Source organism: Phaenicophaeus curvirostris, chromosome 1 (assembly GCF_032191515.1).
Source record: "Phaenicophaeus curvirostris isolate KB17595 chromosome 1, BPBGC_Pcur_1.0, whole genome shotgun sequence".
NCBI lineage: Eukaryota > Metazoa > Chordata > Aves > Cuculiformes > Cuculidae > Phaenicophaeus > Phaenicophaeus curvirostris.
In genome coordinates, this window is record NC_091392.1 from 20,932,930 (window position 1) to 20,955,708 (window position 22,779).

Sequence of the window (22,779 nt, forward strand, 5' to 3'; positions counted from 1 at the left end):
GCCGCAGGATAAGCAGGGATTTGAGTAGTTTGTACACTGCCTGTGGCTCCAGGACCGTAGGCTGATCACCCCTCTTCTGGTCCACTCAAACACGAGTTGCGGGATGTTCAGCACCACTGCCTGCGTGACTGATAAACTAGTGTGGCTTTTAAGTTACAAATCTGCACCTGTGTAGTCAGGGCCTCGCTCTGCCCCAGGTACAGAAGGAAGCTTGCCAGTGAGGCAGCCTAGGAGGGGAGCATCACCCTGGCCTGATGGGTATACGCCATCCATTCAGATTGCTCTGAAAGCAATGGCACATCGAGACTCTGGAGGTGAGCAAAATGCCCCACTACATCCTGTTCACTGGGTAATCCAACACTGTGGTTAGAATTAATTTGGGGGGCAAATTAAAACCATTATAGTTAAGTACTTCTCAAACACTGATAAATAATTAGAAAAATAAGTAGAAATTGTCTTTAGAAGAATAATTGGAAATTGTCTTAAGAAAAACAGGATCCTGTTAATGACAGCAGAGAGAAAGAATAGGACACTGAGGCCAGATCTAAAGAGATGCAAATCCCTTATGCCACTGTACTTTCAACTGCCAGAAGGCAGCATAGTGAATTTCTTACTGGTTGCAGCAGCGCATCTGGCAAAGTTATAAGTGCATGAGGAAATCTTTGGGGTTTTCTGTTCACTCTTCACTTAGTATCACACATGAAGCAAAATATCCGCCACGCTGGCCCGAGGCTAGTGATACCCCAATATATGTATATGGGTATCAGGCAAACCAGATCATGTCTGAAAAACTAAGGGTCAGAACTTTGTGTAGTACGTTGAAAATAGCAACATTCAATAACTAGAGGTATTTTCATTATGCATAAAATGCAAGGCTGGGTTCTCAGGCAGGTACACGTACTGACCTAATGAGGGTGGTGTTTCCTAGAAAGGGTGGCCCACTAAGGTGCATGTGTCCCCTATTCATTCAAGAGCAAAACTCAGGTCTGTGTGGATTCACTGTCATTCTATGTGATGCTGCTGTTTTCTACTGATTTAGGATCTGCTGGTGCCCTTGTAGAAAGCAGTATCAGGCTTGACTGGGCCAGCTTAAGGAAAGAAAAGTGTATGGACAACCTTGAGACAACCTGGACTGCTGAACAGTCACTTTACTGATCTTCACCTGTTGCATTGCAAGACTGTTGTACCATCCCCTTTTCACAAGCCAGAGGCTGCAGATATGAGACCTCATCTGGACTATGATGTCCAGTTCTGGAATATTCAATATAGGAAGGATATGGAACTGATGGAACAGGTCCTGAGGAGGGCTACAAATATAGTCAGAGGGCAGGAGTACCTCCCATATGAAGAGAGGCTGAGAAAGGTGGGGTTTTTCATCCTGGAGAAGAGACGGCTCAGAGGAGACCTTATAACGAACTTCCAGTACCTGATGGGGCTACAAAAAAGCTGGGGAGGGACTGTTTACAAAGGCTTGATAGGACTAGGGGCAATGGGTATAAACTGGAGAGAGGCAGATTTAGGCTAGATATAAGGAAGAATTTCTTCATGATGAGAGTGGTGAGGCACTGGCACAGGTTGCCCAGGGAAGCTGTGGCTGCCCCATCCCTGGAGGTGTTCAAGGCCAGATTGGATGGGACCTTGAGCAGCCTGACCAAGTGAGAAGTGTCCCAACCACCATGGCAGGTGGGTTGGAACTGCATGATGTTTAAGGTCCCTTCCAACCCAAACTATTCTATGACTCTATGATGTTGGGCACCCAGCTGTGAGTGTTAACACACCAACTACTTGCTAAGGGCAAGATGGTGGCCCAGACATGGTATTTCACTGACCAAGCAAGTAGGTAGAGGCTACAGCTTAGTCTTGGTTGGTGTGGAGGTAGATGGATAAAGCTGAGGAAGGCAAATAGCAAACACTGCCTCTCTGAACCAAAAGGAAAATGTTAGTGCCCTTCTCACTCAGAGGAATTTACATAAACCGAATGACCAAAGATGAGAAACATAAGACAAAGCCTCGTTAGTTAAATGTGTCTTTAGTCTGACTCACATTAGCACCTCCTTCTGCCCAGTCTTTGCCTAATGGTTTCAGCTTGACAGATCAGATGACTCACATTCTCCAAGGCTGCTTTCCCATCTATTTCTCCAGGAAAAGACCACATGTTGAGAGCACAGGAACCTCTTTCTTCAGGGTACTTATTTAGAGTATGTTTGATAACCGAATAGGAAAGACAAGTGTGTCAGAAGCATCTTTTAAGCTATATTTGGGCTGTCCAAGCCCAGCCATTTCTGTCTCACAGCCAGCTAGACAATTGCTTCTGCTGGGAGATTTTTAGGGCAATAATGCTTTTTAGTATTGATGTTACTAAAGTTTAGCTGTAATAAGTACGTGTACACGTGTATAGACATACACACACAGATTTATATCTATCAACTGTATACCTACAAATTCTGGATATACATGTAAATACCTGTCTGTCTCATGGAAATGTTCAATTCTACTTTACCTTGTCAGTATATTATACTTAGTAATTTTTTTCTCTTCATTTCCCCTTATCATTTGTTAGGCCCAGCCCAGCAACACATTATGGATCTCTCTGACTCCACTTGGATTTTCTGCCTCTGGCCATGCTGGTGAGGATGGTCTGCTCCCTGCAGAGCTAGATGTGCTGTGTAATTCGTATATTGATATTGGCAGTGAGTCAGGCCCTGATCTCGGGAGCCCTTTTCTTCATGTTGCTTCTTATGACTCCCTGGCACCAAAACACAGGACAGAATTTATTTCTGTACCGGGGATGTGGGTGGTATAGCTGACAGCTATTTTGCATATCCTTTGTATATCCAGAGCTGGCTTCCAAAGCCAGTATTGGACCCTGAGGCAAGCAAAGCAGAATTGAAGTTCCTCTCGCTTGTCTGTGGCTACCAGCCACCAGGTTATTTGCCAGTTAAAACAGGGACAGTGCTCACAGGCTCTATGTCTGTAAGAGACAGGTGCTGCTCTGAGGGTATTTCTATTCCAGCTTTAAGAAAACTTGTCACTGCCCTTTCAGGCTTCCATCAAAAGGAACACTAATGAAAACCTAAGTCTGAGAGCATGAGCCCAGACTCCTAAAGCCACTTGTTATCCAGAAAGTTGAACTCGTTACCCAGAATGCAAATGGCCCATCTTACAAGTCAAGTTGAGACACTGATGTTTATTACAGAGTTGATCAAGTCTGGGTGCAAGATGGGTTTCCACAGATCTTAGCACACCTGACACGAGCCGCTGCACTCGATACGTTACAAAAGTCAGTGGTGATTGTATCACACGGGTTATCGACTGTGCTTGTTCAGTGAGTAGGGGGCCTGCTTCTGCAGGTAGGTTTCTTACATTTCTTTGCCAAATGGGCAATCTTGATGACAAGGCCTGATTTAATACGTCCTTCTTCAACAGATTATGAGTGCTTTGATCTTTTACTTAGTACAAATTCTGCTATCTCACTTAATGTTAACAAACATTAGTCTGTTCTTTTGATTGCTTATCAAGATGTTTAGAACAGTGCACTCTCTTTGCGACACACTGATTCAGTGTAAACCGAAAGCCTTAGAAACACTTGACTCACGCAGGGGAAAAATCTTCCTTTCATGTAACAGAAGAGTATTAATAGGAACAGTAAAAACAAGTGAAGAACCCAGCTTTAAGCTTTCAGTCAAAAGATTCAAGAGTTTCTAGAAGTGGTCATCATCAGTTGTCCCCATCTTATGGATGTAGACACTGAAGCACAGGAAAGTGAAACATTTATCCCAAAGCTGGGTCTAAGCTATCTAAACTAAAGCTAAGACAAGCTAAGATAAGCTAAACTAAAGCTAAGTGCCACAGGTGTGGCACTACCCTACCTGCATGCATAAGCAAGTGAGGATGGATTTGGGTGCTGCGGGAAAGCTCTCTGAATTCTTCTCCTAGCAGAAGAATTTTTTTATTCTACCAGAAATATTATGGAATATTGATCAAGGAATGTTTTGCTTTAAAGAAACAATGGCTTTTCCTATTGTAATAATTCTGCTAAAATATAAAGCATGGATCACTCTGGTAATTTTAATCAGGACGATTATTTTTTAGGCATCCTCCGATGTTTTCTGGTTTTTAATGAGGAACATTCCACTTTGTCTGTAAACAGACTGTAGCTAATGGGAAAACATTCTGTGAACATTATTTATAAGCAATAAATTTTCAGCTTTTGCTATTCTCTGAGCAGTTTTAAAGCATTTCTTAGCAGTTTTGCAACATTATACAAAGAGAAAAATTTATGAGTGACTCTGCCACATTAATGAGGACTGCAGGGCTCTGCAGGTTACACTCAAGGAAATGCTGGCCTGCCAATCCTGTTGTCCTCAGTGATTATCGATGCTTCTGACTTAATGCTTTACTGACTTGCTGTTTGTTCACAGAATGAATTTGCTTAGAGTCAGAGCCAGCTTAAGCTGAAAGAAGTTGTTGGGGCTCATGCTGGGCTTGAGAGCAAAGAGGTTTACTGACTCTCTTAGTTAAATGGAAATAGTTTCTCTTTATAATCTCAGAGCTCTTAGCATTTACTGGTCTGGCTTTCTGAAAACACATCCAGGATGTGCAGAGAATACAATAAATCCCAGGAAGAGGAATGTATGATTATGATTCACAAGCAAAATCTGATGTCTTGCATGAAATGAGACAGAAAACTACTCCATACTCTTCACTTGAGATACCTGCCTGTAAAGAAGAATTACATGCTTAAAAGATTATACTGGTTTTGCTCTTATACAGAACTTTTATACTATGTCAATAGACCCACATCACTTTACTGCAGTTATTGCTCTGGGATGACAAGCCTGTGCCCAGATCCTAGGGTGTGCAGGAGAGGAGATGGGTGCATCTTGTTGCTGAGAGAAGAAGCTTTTGAGAGCAGCTTGGGAGCTTCTTTTGCAAAGTGATGGATGTGTTCATCCATGCAAAGTCGGGAAAAGGATGTGCCAGAATGAGGGCTAAGAAAATTCTTTACTATTTTTCTTCTGTGTACAGTTCTGCAGACTTCACATTGATGGATTAATCCTGTTATTTGTAAGGCATAAACAATGTAAGGGAGTGACTAGATCTATAGAAGAAATTAATAGCCTGGAGAAGAGAAGGCTCTGGGGAGACCTCATTGTGGCCTTTCAATACTTAAAGGGGACTTAAAAGGAAGATTGGGTCAGACCTTTTTAATAGGGCCATTTGTAATAGGACAAGGAATAATGGTTTAAAACTAAATGAGGGTAGATTCAAGTTAGATATAAGGAAGAAATAGCGCAAAGCACCAGAGCTGAGAGCCTGAGGAATCAGGTATCCCAGCAGAGCAAAGAGTTGTTGCAGATGACAAGAGAGGCAGAAGAGTCGAGGCAGCTTCTGGGAGAGGCTTTAAATATCATAAGAATGACTCCAAGGCAGCAGCAGAGATCCTGGGATGAAGACATTGGGTGAGGTGCACAGAGACGATGGAGGTACTGAGCATCTCTCCTATAAGGAAAAGCTGAGAGCTGGAACAATGTATATAACCTTTTGGCTATAAAAGGGACAGCACACAACACACCTAAGGTCTCTGCCATCATGCAGATCCCTAACTCCAGGTTCCGTAGCAGCCAGGCTGCTTTCCTGGAAAATCCTTTCAGACCACTTGAAATTAAGGGACTCTCTGTTGTGGAAAGGGAGCATCAGCCTGGGAAAAGGCAACAATGAAATACATACTCAGATATGTATTTTTCCCCCTGAGTTCCAGGATCTTTGCAAACATCTGTTTAACTCTTTTTTTTCCCCACAGATGTGTGAGAATGTCCCTCAGCAGCAGTCAAAGTATTTTTCTGCAAGCCTGTCTTCATTTATAAGAGTTGTGGGCTTGGCCTGCTGCTGCCTAATTTGCTCTAAATCATCAGTTTCTACTCAAGTGGTGATGAGACCTGGTCTCCTGCCATAAGTCCTTTTGTTTAAACCAAGTCTCATATTGAAGTAACCACAGGATGGGAACCAAGGTCACGTCCAAGAGAAAAATCTTGGGAAGAGCCAATCGGACATAAAGTAAGACCTATTTCTTTTCCTTATTAATCCCTTTTCCCACCTAAAAGCAGGTTTATGCACACTGAATCTGTGGGAAACACTAGAGGAAAAGTGGGCTGGAAAATGAAATGTCCTCTGCAAGCAAACTCCTTTTTCTTACAGCAGACCAAGTATCTCTTGTGGAGCTTCTGGCCCTGGGCTTTATGCCGTTGTAATTAAAACTTCATGTTTTTTTATTGTACTGACTTCTTCAGCAAGTACATGTTAAAATAGGAATGTAGTTTTCACTTTAAATGGGAATTTGCTTTTTGATTTTTACCCTAGGCATTGAAAACAAAATCCATAACAGATTATCTAATTTCTGCAAGTTTCAAGTTGTGTAATTAAGTTTTTCAAGTTGCGTAGTGAACTGAGATGTGTAAATCACTAGCTTTTATTAAAACCTTTCTTGTTTCTGTTAACAGTAAATTGCAAGATACTTGATGACAGGTTTCACATGCCAAATCAAGGCAGGAGACTTCTGATGAGATAACTTGCTAATTTATTGCATGTTACTACCTAGTGCTTAGGCAGCAGTGACACTTGGGAGCTGCTATCATACACAGTGACACAATGGCAGCTCCAGCCAAGAAGGCAGCACGACTACAGCCCTTGTGCTGCTCCTGCGCACTGCTTGGGCTTACGTCTGCCCTTACTTGGAGGGCTCCTGGGGGAGCAGTGAGCAGCCTCAACTTTTTATTCGTTAAAACACACTCTCTGTTCTGGAAGGTTTCCCACTGCTTTGTTTGTGCAGGCCAAAACGTTACCCACTGAGAAATGAGGCCCATGAATCTGCTGCCTCAGCTCTACGGTGCGTGGGGGAATGGGAGACATCACTTCACCTGCTGTTTTTTTCGAGAGAGAAGGCAACGAGGGGAAAGTAGGTGAGTCAGGGCCCAGAGTTACCAAAGGCAACAGTCATCCTCCACAAAGGCAGACGCAGCCAAAGACCATGCAGCCAGTGCTTGTCCTTTCTTGGGAAGGTGACTAACTTCTTTCTGCTCCCCTTTACCCCAAGTCCACAATCTGCAACACCTCTGTTACTGAGACCTCCTCTGAAATTCTGCCTTCTTTCTCAATCGTATACTTCTTTTCACATAAAAACTATTCTTCTAAAGCCAGTTTTACAAATACCGTGCGTAGGTTTCACTGGCTACCTCTCCATTAGCCAGTAACATAGTGCCATAGGAGCAGATCAGTAAATTGAAACAGTCAGGGCTGTTTTTCACAATATACCAGTATATGCATTCTGTGAGTTTAAATTCAAACAACATTTAGCGTGTTGCCCTGAACCAAACATCCCTGCCAGATATGCATGTGAGATCTGTCATGTGTCTAGACCCTTATTTCTCTGTCAGTGGCTGGTTTGTTCCTCAGCTGGAGCCTGTAGGGCTCTGTTTTCTCCTGGAGAAACTGCAATCACAACCTATCCACTCTCAAAATGAACCAGTGCACGGCTGGCCAGTCCACCAGGGAATTTTATTCAAAACCACGCTACTCCTCCAAGCCAAAATGCCAAAGCTGATGCTGTTATACTCTCTTCTCCCATATTGTCCCTGCCCCAGTCATCCTCACAACATCTTATTCCTAGAGCTACAGATCATGTATTGGCTGTGCAGGACCTGTGCCAGTCCAATTATCTCCTACTCTTGGAGAAAATATTCCTAATGTTTAGCAGAACCATTATTCCAATGATACTTTACCTCCAAATGTTTCTGTTACAATGTCTTCCTCTTCATAGGTCCCTTAACTGCCTTCTGAAATGTTAACATGTATCTGCCTTTCTGTTGATACATTAAATCCTTTTCTTTTAATTGATTCTTCAAAGACAAAAGCTTTACAAATGAAATGGAGTCAGCTCTCCTCTACATTATCCTGGACCATTTATTTTGCAATCATGTGGGTGGGAACAGTAGCTGTTCCTGCTGTCTTGCCAAGCATGAGTCCTGCTTAGGCAGTCAGGCTGGGCTCTCTCATATTCAGCAAGGCAGAAATATCTTGGCCCTTGCCCTCAGAAAAGCTGTGACTGAAAGGCCACCCACCTGTTGAGTGCCCTTCACCACAGCAAACTTGCTCAGCTGAAGCCTGTATTTCAGTGGCACAACTGAACTGCTAATCCCAGGCTATAGAAAATCAGGTGGAATTTAATATAAACTGCTTTATTCAGTCACTACTGGCACAGGATATTTTTCATAATGTAAATTATTCTCATCATTTATTTATTAAGGTTAGCCAGAGAGAGCTGAGAGATGATTACTTTAATATGTGTCAGGAGAAAAAGAAAAGAAATAAAAGCACAGTTGTGAAATACAATCCCAAGCAGTTCTCTTTCTCTGCCTCCTTCGAAAATGCTGGGATGAAAACACCTGACGCGTATACAGAGAAAGGGATGTACAGGACTGAGAGAGAGAGGGCAGCAGGTATGTGCATGGAATTACTAAATAAAACCCCAGTGGTGACATAACAGAACTAGCTTGAGTTATCCTGATGTAAAAGCAGCCTGTGCAAAATTGTATTTTCCCCTGTCTGTTAGACTGAACAGGTGAAATAAAGAGATGCTATGTGCTATACCTAAACTAAATGTCAGAATCAAATGCCAGGCTGCAACACTCCTCTATGAAATAAGTTTTTCTTGACCTTCCTGCATCACTCACCTACAGGAGCCACCCCAGAAATGCTCTAGCTACTATCTGAGGCTGCATAAAAAACAGACCATTTTCCACTTCTGAGACTATGAAGAAAGGAATTCAGCTAATTTCTTACATTTCCTAGAAAAATATATAGCATTAAAATGTACTTGGCAAGTTGAGATCAATGGAAAAAAAACATCAACGCAGACAAATCTTCTCCCCTTTTCTGAGACTTTAGTGTTTTGAAGCTGGGTGAGGTTCTTTCATCTCCAGCTCAGCTTTACAGTTAAATCTGTCCTGATTGTTAAGAAACTTGCAATGAGAAAGATTTTCTAGCTAGTAAGACTGGTATCTTACTAAGCCAGAGAGCAAGCTGAGGATCTACAGTATGAATTGTGTTGAACTAAAAGGTGCTGTTCAATATTCGCTTGCTGCTGAATGGGAGTCGGACAGGTCTGCTCAGCGAGAGGCTGACTGACTGGTGCCCTGTGCATGTGGTAAATATAGATAACATCGCATTTCTACACACGATGCAGAGCAAGCAGTTCTAATTAGCTGATGCCAGCTCCACCCGCTCCGCCTTTCTCCAGGAGATTTTTAAGTGTCAACAGGTACTACCTTCAGTACGTGCATGGAAATGTCTCCTTTAGCTTCAAAATTGCCCTTGGTCACCATCATGAGCTGAGGTGAAAAAGAAAGGTTCGGAAAGGAGCAACTTCCTATTCCCTCCAAAAAACTGCCAGAAAGTTGGCATTTCGTATGTGATTTAATCAGTTCTGAATTAGACTCAATAAATATCCAGTTTTGTTGGTTAGTATTCCCAAAGAATCCATTACTAACGTCATTAGGGGAAATAAAGTATTATAATTCGCTACCTTGATTGTAAGTGATTTTAACATTTAGTAGCAAGTGTTTGTAACAATCTCAGCCATTATCCACGTAACTAAAATCCATAAGTCTTCCTTAATGAACTACAAGAACAATTAATCTGACAATGTCATAATTGCATATTGCACTAATTATATTCACCCAGTGACAGCAATTAAAATTCAAGCCTTGCCTAAAGGTAGACGTAAGAATCAACATCTACAATCACCTATTTTGTAATGTCTTATGAAAAGATGATCATAACATTAGACTTGCAAGTAACTTGCAGACACAGTCATGTATCTGTATTTTTCTCACATATATGCAGTTTTTGTTGTTAATCATTTGTTACCATCCAATGTATTTACACATCTTTGCACATGTTGCACAATTTTATCTATCAAGAAGTTTATAATCAGTTTTTCAGGAAGCAATTTTAAATTCCAACATTACATCCAAATCTGTAGATGACAGAAATGGAAAAAATATGTTTCCAAAAAGATTATATAATAGGAACTGGATTAATCTCAGTGATGGACATAGAGTAAAAATTCTTTTACTAAGCGTTCTGCAAGAAACACTCTCCTTACAGTAACCAATGTTCATTCTTCTGCTTTCACAAGTCTTATGTGGCTAAAATCATTCTTTCCTGACTGTGAGCCTTCACTCACAGCTTCAATAAGTAACATAAATCTTACTCAGAAAGGACTTGGAACAATTCTCCATGTACCTGTCATGTGTGCTTTGTGTTTATGCTAATTTATGTCATGGATTTAGAGTGTTCCCAGTGGTACTGCAATTAAATCAGTGCAGTTATTGTAATTGGATTTACCTTGCCAGAGGAAAGGTCAGCTGTCAAAGCAGAAGGAATTATTTTACCTTTCCCTTCATCAGCCAAGCTTCTTTCTGATGTGTACAATCCCCATCTCCTTTGTTGACTAACAATTTTACTGCATTCTACCTGAAAAAGAAAAGCCAGAGTAACCCCCAGCAAAAGCATTTTCAAGCTGTGTTTAGAAATCACTTTACACTCATCTGAAACGCAATCGCCACCAGTGAAGTAACGTGGTATTTTCTAATAGGAACCAGTGGCAGACAATTTCAAAATGAAATTTCAGGGGATGGAGAGAAGTCAGGCTGTAATTACACCTGGTGAAAATTACCCAGGATTGAAGGCTAATAGAGCATCTCTTTTTAAGTCCCACAGGAATGCTTAAGGGACTGAAGGCAGCACAGAATTCCCTGTGGGGACAGGAGTGGATGAGGTGGAACAGACAGACAAGAGTAGATCTGCTGAAGGGCCAGAGATGATGTAAAATATTTGGGCAGTTAAAATGCAGATGTTGAGGCTGGATTTGTGTGAGCTACTTCTGAAGTGCTGATCAAAGTAGCTCACTGAGACACGACACTGCATCTGTGGGCTGTGCTGCTCTTGAGGCCCAAGCTCTTCTCTGTGCAGCCCCACGGGTTCTTACTTGGTCTCACCAGCCGCAGCCAGTGCTTACTGAGGAGTTTCTGTGCAGTCTGTCAGTCTTGTGCTCTAAGTATCTGAATAAGTACATTTATAGCTATCCAGGGACCCCAACAGTTCCCAGGGAAGTTAAACAGCTTTTTCTAGGCAGGCTTTGTTGAATCAGTCTAAAGCTAAACTTCTTTTTCAAAAATACTGACTTTGTATGAACCAAATTTATAGCAATGTGCTCGGAAAGCAGTTTCACAATGGGCATATGTGGCTGCAGGTAATGTAGCTGGCACCGGAGTGCAGCTGGCACCTCAGCCCAGGCTCAAGGTGTATCCACAGTGTGCAGCAAACACATTACTGCTGGAGCCGGTCTTTCCCTCAGGTCTCTGTGTCTCTAGCTGCAAGAAGGATTAAATATTTTTTACTTGTATAGTTTCTGATGGGCAAGGTCAGTCTCTGAAATGACAGATACTGGATCATGTCACGCCTGAACACAAGCGTAAGTGACCCATGAAATTAAAGGACATTTTCTGGCATTCACTCAGAACAGCTCAAGTTTGCCGAGGGTACATCAGCCTGTAAAGTCCTACTAACTAAGGAAAGATATTAATCTCTAGGTGGAAGAAACATCTGAATTAAAAATACATATACAGGAAGAGCTTTACTTGAGTCCAATTAAAGAGAAATGTGGTGATGATTTGGGTCTTTTTTCTCAACAGAGAACAAAATACAAAACCTTTATAGATGGGCTTTATCTTAAAATCTTTAAGGAATTAATACCATATGACATCAGTGATTAGGGCAGCTTGCAGGGAGCATCGGACAACAGCACTGCGGAAGCCGTGGAAGCCTGGACTTGGACAAGAATTTCAGTCACCCGAGTCTTTGTGAGGAGAGACTAGCCTCTGAGGAATCCCTTCCACAGCAGCAGTCACAGAGGAGCTTCTCTGATACATTCTCTCATTCTCAGGTCCAAGACTGCTTACTGTGAGGTTTCAGAAACACACAAGTCTGCTGCCCTGCAAATCTGAAACTATCTAGATTTGGTGATGCACTGAACAAGGGCCTACATAAGACACCTAGGGTCTGCCTCAGTTCTACAGGGCTTTGGAGGGGCTTCCCAGAACTTCCAAAGGATGTGACGTGATATCCAGCTGCCTGATCTGCTCCTTGAAAACCAACTTGCTAGTTTGATATCCACTACATTTTGGTTTTCACTGTGTCCATTGCATTGTTAAAAAACTTGCTGGAGTGCCTAGAGCCATATAGGCATTTCTATCTTTTTAAAAACATTAATAAATACATTTTCAGAAAAATTAATATAGCAACATCAAGCTGTAACAGTTCAGTCTTGCCCATTAGACCAAAACTTAGGCAGTTACTGGGTGACTAAAAATTTCTCTGCCTGATCACTCCAAATAAAAGGAGACAAAAATTACTTTTCAAACACAAAATCTGTAGATGACCGATGTTTGCACCAAGCAGAATATTCATGTCAGCTTTCTAACAGCTAATACAATTGTCACACACTGACTTTTTTTATTGTGTGAAAAGGTCCCTTTATGAAAATGTGCCTATGCACCATTTTAATCTGAATGACAAGCACTGTTGCCAAGCACTGCAGTGATTTCTCCAATATACCACACCTGCTAGGCATTTGGAGCCTTCAGTTATATTCACGGTGCCACCACAGGGTATGAGGTGGACATTTGCCACAGCAGGAAAAAACAGCTTAGTGTGAAACTGTTTAGTACAGTTCTTGTTGCCAGAAAGGCATTAATAGTAGTGATATAGCTGCTCTGTCAAAGAGCGAAGATTTTTTTACAGTCAGCTTTATAAAACACATAAGATGATCTGCCTAATAACGAGATGCCTGGGATTAAGGCGAACAACTGATTTCTTGTGTGTTCTTTACATAAAGGGTTTTCCATGCCCTACTCATTGAAAAAAAATGGTTTTTGAAGGTGGTAATTGCATGTTTTAAATGCAGAAGTTTATTTAAAATATAAACAGAAAACCAGGAAATCATTACATAACGGCATTATGAAAAAGTTTCTGGCAGTAATAAGGTAAATTACACAGAATTGATGTTTTCTCTAGTGTTCTGTAATCATGTTTTCAGAGAGATGTTCCACTAATCCATTGAATTACACTCTTTGTTCCAAACTTTAACTACTGAGCTAAAGGATTTATCTTTTCCTACTTAGTAATTCCTACCAAAAAAAAGGGCTGGCTGGTTTTCATGATTTAGCATTACTCACACCCAGTGAAGCCAACAGGGCTCTGTTAGTAAAGAAATCAGGTGTGTGATGCCTTATACTTTGATTTCACTTTTGAGCGTCCCAGGTTTTCAAGCAGTGTCAGATGGCATGTCATCGATGAGAATAAATCTGTCAGAACAACTCTAGTTTTCGCTAACATTTTCAGTGCTTCCAGGAAGAAGATCTGTGGCCCAGAACAGCCAAACTGTACCCTCTTCTTGCATTCTTTGCATCTTCTTTGTAGTCCACAAGAGCTGAAGTCTACATGACACACGGGTTTCTGGTCTTCTGTTATTTATAGCATAGAAAATGTCTCTTACTGCTCTCCCAGTGTCCTCTAAGCCTCCTTTATGCCTCCGATCTGTGAGTGGGGTAAAATAAATATCCGTATTACCAATCTCTTTTCCTAATAGGGATCTGAGACTTTGCTAACCAACAATGTCCTGATAATTTAAAATTTACTGTTTTTTGAAGTACTTGTCAATTCACAAAGCCCTCTAGATATTAAACTCATTTTATTTGTGTTAGAGATACAGCTTTGCCACTTGCCTCACCAGACAAACAGCAAGATTAAGAGTATGCAGGCTGCCATTCTCTCACTGCACTTTCTTTCATCAGATGAAAACTGGTTTAGAAATTACTAAACAATTCTGGATATTGGTGATTTTTTTATTATTTACTTCTCCCGTAAAGTCAGGAATCTTCACTGTGCATTTGACAGCCATCTGAAATGCCCAGCACTGAACATGTGAGAAAAGGTGGTTGTATCATTGCCTCCAATTTTGCAGGTGTATGCAAATGTATACCTGAAAGGTATGAATCACTTTGGAGCACCACTTGCTGTCACAGGGCCATGTGTAATGTAATTCAAGTGTAAGTAAGTGTAATTCAACAATAAAGTTACTCCCTGAATTTTCTTGCAGCCTACTGCTGCACAAAGTGCTTAACTGAAAGGAAATCTTCCTATTGTGTCTTTAAAATTCCTACTTCAAAAAAAAAAAAAAGCATTGTCCTAGCAGGCAGTATATTTCACCAGAGTTCTGAAGGGTAGGGTAGGGTAGGGTAGGGTAGGGTAGGGTAGGGTAGGGTAGGGTACCTCCTGAGATGATACTTCTGGTCTCCTGCTTCCTGAAATATGCCTGCACCAATAAATTATACAACCTCAAGACATACTATTTGTTGAGTACAGTACCATGATGCGAGCATCCAACAATTCTATTGAAGATTATTGTAAAAAAAAATGTAGCTGAAATGTGTCAAAATGTATCGTGGTGTATTTTCAAGATCAAGTGTCTCTTATCAGGTTAGAATTTATAATGCATTTGTAAGATGCATTTTTCCTCTTCAGACTGTGTGGCACATTTCCATGATACAGAAAATAAAAAGGCAGGACTATGTCTAGTCCAAAAGCTGCTGCATGGCAAGACACAGCCTCAAGAACACTTGACTGCTCTAGTCACATCTGTTACTGCTCTGTGACTATTGTTTAACATTTGGTTATATTTTTCAAGAGGTTTCATTCAATCCTTCTATGAATCAGCAGTTTGGCTGGTGTACACAATGAGTACAGACCCATCCAAGCTGGTAACCACAGTGAGTAAACCTCAGAAGTGGCATGCAGAGATGCTTCAGTTAGCTCTGCGGGAGCCATCGCTGCAACCACAGGCAGGATTAGCTATGCCAGTGTGTGCTCTGTCCCAGCTGGACAAAACTGCCAGGAAGCTCTGCAACCCAGGCTGGCAGATTTACATGGTGCTGAGCTACAGGGACTCACCATCTGGGATGCCTGCTCTGGACTACTCTGGGTTTTAGCTCCTGGCCATGCCATGGTTCTTCACTCCCTTCTAAGTGAAAAACCTGCTCAAGAACGGGTGAGGGAAGGACAAGTTCACAACAGGACTCATACCACTTGATCCCAAGTGCCTCCACTCAGCATAGTCTCAAATCAGTCAAAACCCAGTTTGAGAATAGGAATAGGAGATGATAAATGATGTACACAGTCTCTGGACATAAATATTAAATGAGTTGTCCTAAAATGACTGGATAAGGTAGTGGAAAAAAAAAATCACTGCTTCTTGTCTCTGATGTAGTGGGACTGGAATGAAGTGTCTTCCTTCCAAGTGAAGAAAGGTTGCCAGGATCTGTCTGGAGGTGTGATGCAGCAATATCCTACACACGATGTTTGCTTCTGTAATGGTTATTCTTTCCTCCTCGGTTTTGCCTCAGACCTAAAGTGTGACTGTTGTGTCTCAGTTCCTATGAGTGACCACTGTGTGATTAAACACAGGAGCGCAGGATCCGTGAATGTAGACAGCTCTGATATCCAAAGAACTGCATATTTGGCACCCTAAAATAAAGTTACAAGACAGGTGAAGATAGCAATTTGATGTGCCACCAAGCCTTTTATTCTCCAGGCTGAACAAACCCATCTCCCTCGGCCTCTCCTCATATGTTATGTTTTCCAGCTCCCAGACAGAATTGGTGACCCTTGGCCAGATGAGTTCCAGCTGGCCAACTCTTTCTTGCCCAAAACTGGACACAGTACTTCAGACACAATCTCACAAATGTCAGAGATGGAGAATTAATCTTTTTTCTGGTCCTGCTAGCTACAGCTTTAATATAGCCCAGACTGTGTTTGACCACCTTTGCCACAAGAACACCCTGCTGACTTGTTCAACTTGTCCTTCATGGCTGCCAGGTCCATTTCTGCAAAGCTTCTAGAGCAAAAGTAATCTCAAGGAAAATGACTTCATATTTTCTTCTTGTCTCTAGTGTCTACACTTTGATGATCTGATATCCTAAGTTAACATTCCCATGTCACATTAGCTCCTTATTTCTGAAGATGCACTCAACCATATCAGCAAACAGCCCTGACATCAGCTATGATAGCTCACAGTGACAGCATGAATCAGCTAAAATTGCATTGTCCCATTCCATGTGGGATCTGTTTATACAGGCTATAAAAATACAGCACTAAAAGCTGTAAAATCAGCCGGAGGACACTGCTCTCACAAACCCTGAATAAATCATCATGGCTTTGATCAGCTGTGACGGGATAAAAAGTGAGGTCTGCTTTCTCCTTGTTGTCCAGCAGATGGGGATGCATTCTTCACAGAAAGGGTCTATCCAAGCAATTGCTCCACAGCAAGACAGATGCAAACACTTCGTTTTCCCTGCTGCCACCTATGTACAGCTCAGTAGCAATGTTCTGTGGTGATTAAATTTGGAAGAATGACTGAAAAAGTCTACTTTGCTCTGACCAACACTGGTACTGTAGACATTAGCAGAATGGGAGAACAGGAGAAGTGAGGCTTCACAGAAATCACTTGAAGCAGATTAGAGAAATCTTTATAGAATTATAGCATTTGAAATAATGTTTAATTTGATGATTTTAATCCTGTAGCCCAGATAAGTTTCTTTAGTAAATTCTATTACATTGATTTAAATCGTTAACGAAAGATTTTCTCTCTACAGTAGACAGTACTGAGTGTTCATGGCAAATGAAAGCTAATGTCAAGGACAGAATGATATGTTACTTAGATAGCTCCTTTTTTTTCTTTTGCTGTATCATCCACAAGCAAATCCATATATCTGACTACAGAGCTTCTGAAAAAAGTGTATGTGTGTGTGTGCATGTAGGCGTTCTCTTTGATAACACAGGAACACTATATCCTTTGACATTTGAATTGTACAGGCCAGGAAAGCAGATCAGGACAGTAGAGGACACAAGAAAACAAGATTAAATTGTGGTACTTTGTTGGTTTCTCAGCAAACTACAAAGACATATTGAAGCATGTATTTTTACCACTTTGAATCATAATGGATGCATGACTACTGAACTATAAACTGAAGTGAAATTATACAGGTAGTTATGTCTAATCAATTTACACACTGATGTAAAAAGTCTTACCTTACAAAGATGATCAACCCCTGAAACAGAAAGAAACAGAGAAGAACCACAGGACACCCTACCACTAGGTTGTTTTGCACTCCAGTTTGCTTTGCATGTCTTGCCATAATATCATCTTGAAAAGCTTAAAATTCAAGGATATGATGTGACTCCAATCAGCTTTCCAGGTTGCACAAATTGGGCAGTGGCATTAAAAAGTAAACATGACATGTATTAGAAGGATAAAGGCAAAAGGGATTCACCTATTGTTAAATCCTTTTTGCAGTTCTTCCTTAAATTCTGCTCAGAAAATTGTATCTTCACTGCAGTGCAGAACTTACCACTGTTTTCTCCTCCTTTGCAGTCTCACTGTCACCACATCTGCTTTCACTTCTGGGTTTTTTTCCCACACTCCTTCAGGTCTCTAGTCTGATCTAACTTCTTTCGGCAGTACTTCTGTCTGGAGCCATTCCTTCATGCTCTGGCACTGGACCAAAAAGCCCAAGAAAGAGTACGGGTGCAAAATAAACCAATGTGACCTCTCTGCTTTCCTAGTGAAAAAAATCTCATCCCACAAATAAACTTCAAAATAAATAATAAATTTCCACAAATAAATTTCATCAGCCATTCGAGACAGAATTGGGGATCTTATGGGGAAATGACTTTGATAAGCTCCCTGAGGTAGAGATGTGTGGCTGGATGAAGGGGAAGGACTGGACATGTAACATCTTTATAGATGCTTTCCTGATCCTTATAGATACCTTTAGAAACTAGAGAGGTCTTTTTAAGTCAGGGGTATCTTTTGACTTGTTCTGTTCAATGCTGATGCCAGGACAGCTCAGACAAATACAGTATCAAATCCAGGGCTACCTTCCTGATGGTACCAGCTACCCTTCTGGGCTGAAGAGATTTCAGATGCAAAGCAAGTCTCAGATTCTTTTAGTTTTGTGGCTTATGTTTAAGGTTCTGACTCTTGTAGCACTTCAGAACAGAACTGTGGTAAGACTTCTTTACTTGTCCACCCAAACTTTCCATAGACATGCCTTTTTTATTAGAATCAAAAATATTTGATTAGGAAAACACTGAATTTTCAGCTCTCTCCCCATGCTATCTCATTTATCAAAATCTCCTGTGGGTTGATGGACCTATAAAAAGGGCATCTTTACTGTAATTTATGAGTGGAAATAGAAGAATGAGTACTCTTCTTGTCACAGACTTTACATAAAATCAGCTGCTATGAGTGGAAGTCGCAGTGGGATTGTGTTTCCTCCAGAAGAAAGAAGATAATGTTGTAATAAGAGAAATGCATAACGTACATGAAAATTGTTTTTTAATGAAAGAAATATTTTTTCTTCTCTGACTTACTCAGTCCTGCTTCTTCTTTACTCCTTAAGTTTTCTGATCCCAGAAAAGACATCTTATCTCTAAAAATTTACAACCCATTATAAAGGCCACTACTAGTTCTGTCAAGTTCATCTACATACAAGTCCAGTGAATAACTGATGTCAGACAAAATCTCAAAACAATTTTGAAGTCTGAAAGAGTCATATTCGGGGTATTCTAGATTGATGTTATAAAATAGTCCTTGTTTCATAACACCCTTGTTTCACCCTGCTAATCCTAAATCTCAGTTTGTCCGAACAACTGAGCTATTGTTTCTACAACTGAAACACAGCTTGCTTCTACACTTAACTTGGTGTGGCTTTTAATTGATTAAATAACAAGTGATGTTAAAACTGAGATTAGCTTTTTGTAAAAGATGGGATCCGATTTTATTAAAGTATATCATTTTGATGGGTGACTTTGATGGATGACAGGAAAAAAAAATGTATATTCCAGTGAGGGGTAGATGGTGCTGTCCAGTGTAACATTTTCCAGTTACAGCCAATCTGATCATCCAGAACAAAAGTAAAATTTAATCTACTTAATTTTAAAAATTAAATTAAAATTTGGTCACTGAGAACAAAGAATTCAAGACAACTGAAACAGCTACTGGGAATCTGCTTGTCTGGGAACTTGTTAGAGAAGAATGACATTTCTTCCACACATCCACAAAAGTTAATATTGTTAATTATTATTCTAGGAACTAGCAATAATCATTCAAGTAAAACTTATGGCCAGTCCATGAAATCCTCAGTGGTGTAAGTATTCTTAACACTTACATGGTCATTGCCAAGGTTTACCCTGCTTCAGTGAGTGTAGGCCAAGAGTGAGTGATGGTTTACATCTTGAACTACTCATTACGCTAAGTTGATGTCCTGAGATTCAGGCCTGGCCCCCACACAAACATGCACAGGCATGCTTAAAATTTGGTCATATCATTCCTATTTTCATATTCCTAGCAACTTAAAACCAAACCAAATTGAATTAATTGAGTATCCACACAAAGTTTTTGGTTGACTGTGTTTTAACAGCACCTTTTATTCCGACTGACTGCTATGGGTCATATAATGTAGACTCATAGAATGGATCATAAAATCACAGAATGGTTTGGGTTGGGAGGGACCCTAAAGATCATCTAGTTCCACCCCCACCGCCATAGTCAGGGACACTTCCCACTAGACCAGGCTGCTCAAGGCCTCGTCCAACTTGGTCCTGAACACTTCTAGGGATGGGGCACCCGCAGCTTCCCAGGACAACCTGTGCCAGCGTTTCACCACTCTCATCATGAAGAATCTCTTCCTTATGTTTAATCTAAATCTTCCCCCTCCCCCCAATTTACAGCCATTCACCCTTCTCCTATCACTACAAGCCTTTGTAAAAAGTCCTTCCTCAGCTTTCTTGTAGCGCCCTTCAGGTACTGGAAGGTCGCTATAAGGACTCCCCGCAGCCTTCTCTTCTCCAGGTTGAACAACCCTTACTCTCTCAGCCTGTCCACCTGGGAGGTGCTCCAGCCCTCCTCTGGACCCATTCCAACAGCTCCATATCCTTTTTATGTTGAGGATTCCAGAACTGGACACAGTCCTCTAGGTGGGGTCTCACAAGAGTGGAATAAAGGGGCAGAATCATCTGTCTCAACCTGCTGGCCACGCTTCTTTTGATGCAGCCCAGGATACAGTTGGCCTTCTGGGCTGCAAGCACACCTTGCTGGCTCATGTCAAGCTTCTCATCAATGAGGACCCCCAAGCCCTTATGCACAGGGCCTGTCTCAATCACGTCATCCCCCATCCTGTACTGAAATCACCAATTGCCCTGATCCAGGTGTACGACCTTGCACTTGGCCTAGTTGATCCTTATGAGGTTCACACAGGCCCACTTCTCCAACTTGTCCAAGTCCCTCTGGATGACATCCTATTGTTCTGGTGTGGCAACCGCACCACTCAGCTTGGGGTCATCTGCAAACTTGCTGAGGGTGCACTCAATCTCACTGTCTACATCATTAATGAAGATATTAAACAGCACCAGTCCCTGTATGGACCCCTGAGGGACACAACTTGTCACGGATCAATATCTGAACATTGAATTGTTGACCACTTGTCTCTGAATGCAACCATCCAACCAATTGCTTATCCGCTGACCGGTCCACCTATCAAATCCACACCTCTATAATTTAGAGAGAAGGATGTTGTGATGGACCATGGCAAAGGCTCTATAGAAGTCCAGAGAGATCACATCCATTAGTTTTCCCCTTGTCCAGTGACATGGTTACATCACCACAGAAAGCCACTTGGTTGGCCAGGCAGGACTTGCCCATGATGAGGCCATGCTGGCTGTCTCTAATCACCTCTGTGTCCTACCATTACTTCTAGGAGGATCTGTTTCATGATCTTCCCAGGCACAGACGTGAGGCTGACAGGTTGGTAGTTCTCAGGGTTTTCTTTTCTACCCTTTTTAAAAATGTGCACAATGTTGCCCTTCTTCCAGTCACCAGGGACTTTCCCTGACTTCCATGACTTTTCAAATATCATGGAGAGTGGCTTGGCAACCACATCTAGGAATTCCCTCAGGACTTTGGGATGCATCTCATCAGGTCCCATAGACTTATATATATTCAGGTTCCTCAAGTGGTCAAGTACCTGATCCTCTCCTACAGTGGGAGGGACTTTACCTCCCTGGTTCTCTTCCTGTTGTTCATTGATGTAGATGGGATGAGGAAAGTGGTTGCCAGTGAAGACCGAAGCAAAAAAGTTGTGAGTACCTCGGCCTTCTCATTGGTGGATATGAGGTCACCGTTTTCATTCATCAGCTGGGGCACGCTTTCTTTAACCTTCCTTTTCTGGTTGACATGCCTCCTTGTCAGACTTCACTTCTCTTGCCAAGTTCAGCTCCACTTGTGCCTTGGCCTTCCTGACCCCATCCCTACACAACCAGGCAGCATCCCCATACTCTTCCCAGGTTCCCTGTCCCTGCTTGCACTGCCTGTGTAATACCCTCTTGCTCTGCAGTTTAACCAGCAGGTGGTCTCCTCCCTTCCCTGCCCAGTTTCCTACATCTGGAGACTAAGCACTCTTGTGCTTTATGGAAAGCATGCTCAACATTTGCCAGCTCTCTTATGCTCCCTTGTCTCTGAGGACCATATCCCAGGGGGTCCTACTGACTAATTCAACATAACCAGGATCAGAAATGTATTTAGCAATCAGTGGAGAAAAAAAAAAAAAGAATGATGCCATATTCTTGTAAATTTTCAGAGGTTATTGATCCAGATAAGGAAGAACATTATGATAAACCCATGCAAATCCTTGTCCCCTTCCCACATTCTCCCCACTGCCCCACTGCCTGTTTTATTGCTTCTTTAATAGATCTTCTGACTAAAAAAAAAATATTATATGCTTCTGTCTCTACATTTCAGTGTATACTTCATTCCAATTGCACTTAGTTGAACCATGTGGAGACATATAGAAATACAAATATTGAATTAGCTTTGAAATAATGACCTGTTTCACTTACAGCACTTGCTAAACTTTATTTCTGAAGTACCGTTTCCCATACACGCTATACTTTTTGTCCATCATTAAAACTATACAACATGACATTGATTTCCAGAAAATAACAAGAGTTCCACTAGTGCAAAACTCAAAAAATATGTGGTGTTAATACAGGAACATTTACAAACAGCAACAGCAAAAATAAACATGTTATGTAAACCAACAAACAAAGAACACCAGAGCTAAGAAACAAAGTGGTCTTCTCTATAAAGACAAGCTCCCAACACATTTTCAAAGTTCATCCACTCAGATGAATAATCAAACAAATAAGAAGCCTCTTTACGTTGCATTCTTTACCTGGAACACGATTGTCATTGTTACACAGACACCGAATCCCTGAGCAAAGGGACAGTTAAGATAAAGCCACTGCTAACACCCAAACACAACATAGCTGCTCACTCAGAATCCCAGGACCTATCCATGCAGACTGAAGTCACTCTCCAAAAATAAAAACCTAGTTTCTCTTCTTCTACTTTTGATCTTGAGAGCTTTGGTTGAGAGAAATGGCCCCAAGGGAATTATTTCCATAAGCAAGGCAAATTTTGCAAAAAATCTGCAAATTAGGCAATTTTTTATAAATTCAGTAAAATCAAATTGTGTGCCTGGACTCCAGCAAGTGCTGGATACTCCCTGCTTGTCTTTGTGGATTTTTACTTGTTAATATTGTTCT